Consider the following 7713-nt stretch of genomic DNA (forward strand, 5'->3'; position numbering starts at 1 on the left):
TTACTTCACAGATGATTTGAGTAGATGCTGAGTGTATTTACTTGATGAAACACAAGTCTGAATTATTGAAATGTTCAAGTAATTTCAGAGTGAAGTTGAAGATCATCGTGACAAGAGGATAAAATGTCTGTGATATGATCATAGAGATGAGTATCTGAGTTACGAGTTTGGCACACAATTGAGACATTGTGGAAAGTGTTTCACAATTAATACCGCCTGGAACACCATAGTGTGATGGTGTGTCCGAACATCATAACTGCACCCTATTGGATATGGTGCATACCATGATGTTTCTTATCAAATTACCACTATCGTTTATGGGTTAGGCATTAGAGACAACCGCATTCACTTTAAAAGGGGCACCACGCAATTCCGTTGAGACGACACCGTTTATAGAAACCTAAGTTGTCGTTTCTTAAAAGTTTGGGGCTGCGATGCTTATGTGAAAAAGTTTCGGGTGATAAGCTCGAACCCAAAGCGGATAAATGCATCTTCATAGAATACCCAAAAACAGTTGGGTATACCTCCTATTTCAGATCTGGAAGCAAAAGTAATTGCTTCTAGAAACGAGTCCTTTCTCGAGGAAAAGTTTCTCTCGAAAGAATTGAGTGGGAGGATGGTGGAGACTTGATAAGGTTATTGAACCGTCGCTTCAACTAGTGTGTAGCAGGGCACAGGAAGTTGTTCCTGTGGCACCTACACCAATTGAAGTGGAAGCTTATGATAGTGATCATGAAACTTCGGATCAAGTCACTACCAAACCTCGTAGGACGACGAGGATGCGCACTACTTCAGAGTAATGCGTGATCCTGTCTTGGAAGTCATGTTGCTAGACAACAATGAACCTACGAGCTATGGAGAAGCAATGGTGGGCCCATATTCCGACGAATGGCTCGAGGCCATGAAATCCGAGATAGAATCCATGTATCAGAACAAAGCATGGACTTTGGTGAGCTTGCCCCGATGATCGGCAAGCCATTGAGATAAATGGATCTTTAAGAAGAAGACGGACATGGACGGTAATGTTACCGTCTATGAAGCTCGACTTGTGGCAAAGAGTATTTTCACAAGTTCAAGGAGTTGACTACGATGAGTTTTTCTCATCCGTAGCGATGCTTAGGTCCGTCAGAATCATGTTAGCATTAGCTACATTTATGAAATCTGGCAGATGGATGTCAAAACAAGTTTCCTTACCAGTTTTCGTAAGGAAAGGTTGTATGTGATACAATCAGAAAGGTTTTGTCGATCCTAAGGATGCTAAAAGGTATGCTAGCTCCAGCGATCCTTCCATGGATTAGAGCAAGCATCTCGGAGTCAGAATATATGCTTTGATGGGGTGATCAAAGTTTTTGGGTTTATACAAAGTTTGTTAGAAACTTGTATTTACAATAAAGTGAGTGGGAGCGCTACAACATTTCTGATAAGTATATGTGAATGACATATTGTTGATCCGAAATGATGTAAAATTTCTGGAAAGCATAAAGGGTTGTTTGAAAGGAGTTTTTCAAAGGAAGACCTGGATAAAGCTGCTTACATATTGGGCATCAATATCCATAGAGATAGATCAAGACGCCTGATGATACTTTCAAAAGACAGCACACCTTGACATGATTTTGAAAGAGTTCAAAATAGATCAACAAAGAAGGAGTTCTTGGCTGTGTTACAAGGTGTGAGTATTGAGCGAGACTCAAGACCTGACCACAGAAGAAGATAGAGAAAGGACGAAGGTCGTCCCCTATGCTTTAGACGTAGGCTCTATAGTATGCTATGTTGTGTACCGCACATGTAGTGTGCCTTGCCATGAGTTGGTCAAGGGGGTACAATGGTGATCCGGAAAGGATCTCATGACAGCGGTCGAACTTATCCTTAGTACCTAGTGGATTAAGGAATTTTTCTCGATTATGGAGGTGGAAAGGAGTTCGTCGTAAAGGGTTACGTCGATGCGAACTTTGACACTAATCCGGATAACTCTGAGTAGTAAACCGGATTCGTATAGTAGAGCAATTATTTGAAATGGCTCCAAATAGCGCGTGGTAGCATCCACAAGATGACATAGATATTCGTAAAGCACACGGTTCTGAAAGGTTCAGACCCGTTGACTAATAACCTCTCTCACAAGCATAACATGACCAAACCAGAACACATTGAGTGATAATCACATAATGATGTGAACTAGATTGATGACTCTAGTAAACTCTTTAGATGTTGGTCACATGGTGATGTGACTAGTGAGTGTTAATCACATGGTGATGTGAACTAGATTATTGACTCTAGTGCAAGTGGGAGACTGTTGGAAATATGCCCTAGAGGCAATAATAAATGGTTATTATTATATTTCTTTGTTCATGGTAATTGTCTATTATTCATGCTATAATTGTATTGTCCGGAAATCGTAATACATGTGTGAATACATAGACCACAACCTGTCCCTAGTAAGCCTCTAGTTGACTAGCTCGTTGATCAACAGATAGTCATGGTTTCCTGACTATGGACATTGGATGTCATTGATAACGGGATCACATCATTAGGAGAATGATGTGATGGACAAGACCCAACTTAAGCATAGCATAAAAGATCGTGTAGTTTCGTTTGCTAGAGCTTTTCCAATGTCAAGTATCTTTTCCTTAGACCATGAGATCGTGCAACTCCCGGATACCGTAGGAGTGCTTTGGGTGTGCCAAACGTCACAACGTAACTGGGTGACTATAAAGGTGCATTACGGGTATCTCCGAAAGTGTCTGTTGGGTTGGCACGGATCGAGACTGGGATTTGTCACTCCGTGTGACGGAGAGATATCTCTGGGCCCACTCGGTAATGCATCATCATAATGAGCTCAATGTGACTAAGGCGTTAGTCACGGGATCATGCATTGCGGTACGAGTAAAGAGACTTGCCGGTAACAAGATTGAACAAGGTATTGGGATACCGACGATCGAATCTCGGGCAAGTAACATACCGATTGACAAAGGGAATTGCATACGGATTGATTGAATCCTCGACACCGTGGTTCATCCGATGAGATCATCGTGGAACATGTGGGAGCCAACATGGGTATCCAGATCCTGCTGTTGGTTATTGACCGGAGAGGCGTCTCGGTCATGTCTGCATGTCTCCCGAACCCGTAGGGTCTACACACTTAAGGTCCGGTGACGCTAGGGTTGTAGAGATATATGTATGCAGAAACCCAAAAGTTGTTCGGAGTCCCGGATGAGATCCCGGACGTCACGAGAGGTTCCGGAATGGTCCGGAGGTGAAGAATTATATATAGGAAGTCAAGTTTCGGCCACCGGGAAAGTTTCGGGGGTTATCGGTATTGTACCGGGACCACCGGAAGGGTCCCGGGGGTCCACCGGGTGGGGCCACCTGTCCTGGAGGGCCCCGTGGGCTGAAAGTGGAAGGGAACCAGCCCCTAGTGGGCTGGGGCGCCCCCCTTGGGCCTCCCCCCATGCGCCTAGGGTTGGAAACCCTAGGGGGGGAGCTTCCCCCTTGCCTTGGGGGGCAAGGCACCCCTTCCCCCCCACTTGGCCGCCGCCCCCCCTTGAGATCCCATCTCTTGGGGCTGGCGCACCCCCCCAGGGGCCTATATAAAGGGAGGGGAGGGAGGGCAGCACACAAAAGCCTTGGGCGCCTCCCTCCTCCCCTGCAACACCTCTCTCTCTCTCTCGCAGAAGCTTGCGAAGCCCTGCCGGAGACCCGCTACATCCACCACCACGCCGTCGTTGGATCTCCATCAACCTCTCCTCCCCCCTTGCTGGATCAAGAAGGAGGAGACGTCGCTGCACCGTACGTGTGTTGAACACGGAGGTGCCGTACGTTCGGCACTCGGTCATCGGTGATTTGGATCACGGCGAGTACGACTCCGTCATCCACGTTCATTGGAACGCTTCCGCTCGCGATCTACAAGGGTATGTAGATGCACTCCCTTCCCCTCGTTGCTAGTAGACTCCATAGATGCATCTTGGTGAGCGTAGAATTTTTTTAAAATTATGCTACGATTCCCAACAATGAGACCAAATGGCTATTGCCCAAATATCAAAGTTTCTCCTTTTGACGATACGGAACTTTCTCACTATAAGCACTTTTCAATTTGAGGTCTTCTTAATTATGCTTTTGACCATGCCAAAATCTGGTGTCAACAACAATGTAGAATTTTTCATGGAAGTTTCTCTGTAAATAATTATCCCCTTGTGTATATCCATTGTATTGTAAAAATAATGTGCCAAGCTTTGGTTTTAGGATGATTAGATTGCTTGTTTACTATGTGTAGAACAAAAACAGAAACTTTGGCTGCAGTGCGTGATTTTACATTTTTTTACTGGAAGGTCAAATGGGCTTGAAACTTTTTGCACATTACTTCTGTACAAATTGTTCAAATTTTCAAATTTATTTCATAATTTTGGGAGTTACAGAAGTTTACTAAACTTCCAGATTACTACAGACTGTCCTGTTTTTGACAGATTCTGTTTTTCGCGTGTTGTTTGCTTATTTTGATGAATCTATGGCTAGTATCGGGGGGTATGAACCATAGAGAAGTTGGAATACAGTAGGTTTAACACCAATATAAATAAAGAATTAGTTCATTACAGTACCTAAAGGTAGTGATTTGCTTTAGTATACTAACGGGTCTCACAAAGTTTTTGTTAAGTTTTTGTGGATGAAGTGTTCAAAGAACGAGGAGTTAACGATGTGAGAAGAATAAAGAGAGGCAATAGTTCAAGCTTGGGGATGCCCAAGGCACCCCAAGTAAATATTCCAAGGATACTCAAGCATCTAAGCTTGGGGATGCCCCGGTTGGCATCCCATCTTTCTTCTTCAACAATTATCGGTATACCTCGGTTTTTGTTTTGTTCACATGATTTGTGTCATTTGTGTTTTTTTCCTTTAAGAACCATGCTAGTATGAGATGTCGCTTCATCAATTTATAGAATGATTCATGTGCTTCACTTATATCTTTTGAGTATGACCTTATAGAATGCTCTTTGTGCTTCACTTATATCTTTTGAGTATGACCTTATAGAATGCTCTTTGTGCTTCACTTAAATCTTTTGAGTATGGTTTTATAGAATGCTTCGTGTGCTTCACTTATATATTTTGAGCTTGGATATTGGTTAGTCAATATTAATTGTAGAATGCTCCATGAACTTCACTTATATCTTTTGGAGTGTGAATAATACTATCATCTAAAGCGGGTTTGGAAGAGTGTCAACATTAGGAATTAGTGATCCCACTATTCCGAATGAGAAGAATTTTCCTTATGTGGAGAGTAGAAAAATTTCTATGCTTGTAGATCATGAAAATAATGCTTTATGTGATGGTTATATTGTTGAATTCACTCATGATGCTACTAAAAGTTATTATGAGGAGGAATATATGCTTGCAGGAGTAGCAATAATACCAAGTTTCCTCTCTATGTGCTTAAAGTTTCGAAGTTATACTTGTTTTGCCTTCCTATGCTGGTTGATTCTTGTTCCTATAAATTATGTGCTCACAAAATCCCTAGGAATAGGAAGTGGGTTAAATTTAAATATGCTAGTCATATTCTTCATGATGTTCTCTTTATGTTTCAATTCTCATATTTTATGTGAGCATCATTGAAATCATCATGCCTAGCTAAAAGGCATTAAAGAAAAGCGCTTGTTGGGAGACAACCCAATATTTACCCTTACTATTTTTGTGTATTTACATGATTAAGCTACTGTAGTAATCATGTTTTATAGCTTTTGTTTCAATAAAGTGCCAAGTAAGACCTTTGGGAAGACTTGGGTGAAAGTTAATGTGATCTTGCTGTAAAAAACAGAAACTTTGCGCTCACGGGATTAGCTGCCATTTCTTACATAAGAGTGATTTTGAGTTGATTATTTTTGAAGAAGATTAATAGACAAATTCCTCACGTCCACCAATTTATTTCATAATTTTTGGAGTAGCAGAAGTATGGTTGCTGTTCAGATCATTACAGACTGTTCTGTTTCTGACAGATTCTGTTTTCATTGCATAGTTTGCTTGTTTTCTAGTTTCTGTGGCTTATATTTCTCAATATAAATTGTAGAAATGATATGGTACAGTAGGTATTGTGTGAGAACAATTATGAACCTTGTCTTTGATAGTACCAAAGTGAATGGTTTACTCTTTATCATACTAACCTATCTCACGAAGTTCCGTTAAGTTTTGTGTGATTGAAGTTTCCAAGCTTCGGGTGAGATATCGATATGAGGAGAATAAGGAGTGGAAAGACCCTAAGCTTGGGTATGACCAAGGCACCCCAAGGTAATATTCAAGGAAGACTCAAGCGCCTAAGCTTGGGGATGCCCCGGAAGGCATCCCCTCTTTCGTCTTCAAAACTATCGGTATACCTTACTCGGAGCTATATTTTTATTCGTCACATGATATGTATTTTGCTTGGAGCGTATTTTCAATTTTACTTGCTGTTTGAATAAAATCATTGGATCTGAAATCTTGAATGAAAAAGAATCCTCCCATGGCTAGTTAATTATTTGACTACTCAGTGTTCTTCACTTATATCTTTCGGAGTAGTTTGTCATTTACTCACGTGCTTCATGTATATCCTATGAGTAAATGGTTGAATGAATTGAATATCATAAATCTGAATTTATATACGTTTCATATGCTTATACCATGGGGAGTAATGACTTCACACAGAATAATTATAGGTAGTAAACTTATTGAAGGTTAGCAAACGCAGAATTGGTCACTTGAACAATTCATGAAAGAATATTGAAGGAAGAGAGATTTCACATATAAATATACTATCTTGGACATCTTTTGTAATTGTGAGCACTCATTAAAATATGACATGTTAAAAGGTTGATGTTGGGCAAGGAAGACAACATAATGGGTTATGTTTTCTTATATCCGAAATAAAGTATATTATCAGGGATCATCCAACATGCTGAGCTTGCCTTTCCCCCTTGTGCTAGCCAAATTCTTTGCACCAAGTAGAGATACTAATTGTGCTTCTGAATATCCCTTAAACTAGTTTTTCCATGAGAGTCCACCATACCTACCTAAGGATCGAATAAGATCCTTCAAGTAAGTTGTCATCGGTGCATACAATAAAAATTGCTCTCTATATATGTATGATCTATTAGTGCGAAGAAAATAAGCTTTATACGAACTTGTGATAGGGAAGAAATAAAAGCGACGGACTGCATAATAAAGGTCTTTATCACAAGCGGCAATATAAAGTGATGTTCTTTTGCATTAAGATTTTGTGCATCCAACCATAAAAGCGCATGACAACCTCTGCTTCCCTCTGCGAAGGGCCTATCTTTTACTTTTATCTTCTACCCTTATACAAGAGTCATGGTGATCATCACCTCTCCTTTTTACACTTTTTCCTTTGGCAAGCACTTTGTGTTGGAGCGATCCGGATATATATATCCACTTGGATGTAGGTTTTCATAAATTATTATTGTTGACATTACCCTTGAGGTAAAAGGTTGGGAGGCGAAACTATAAGCCCCTATCTTTCTTTGTGTCCGATTAAAACTTTGAACCCATAAATATCACATGAGTGTTAGCAATTGTGAAAGATTAAATGATAGTTGAGTATGTGGAGTTTGCTGAATCAAAGCTCTTACATAGACCCTTCCCGAAAATAAGATGAATTGCAATTGTTTGATGACTAAGAGCATTGTTTGTTAGTTTTCAAGAAAGTTTATGATCTATACTTTAACATGTGAATAACTTGTTACT

The sequence above is a fragment of the Triticum aestivum genome, chromosome 1D (assembly GCF_018294505.1).
Source record: "Triticum aestivum cultivar Chinese Spring chromosome 1D, IWGSC CS RefSeq v2.1, whole genome shotgun sequence".
Lineage (NCBI taxonomy): Eukaryota > Viridiplantae > Streptophyta > Magnoliopsida > Poales > Poaceae > Triticum > Triticum aestivum.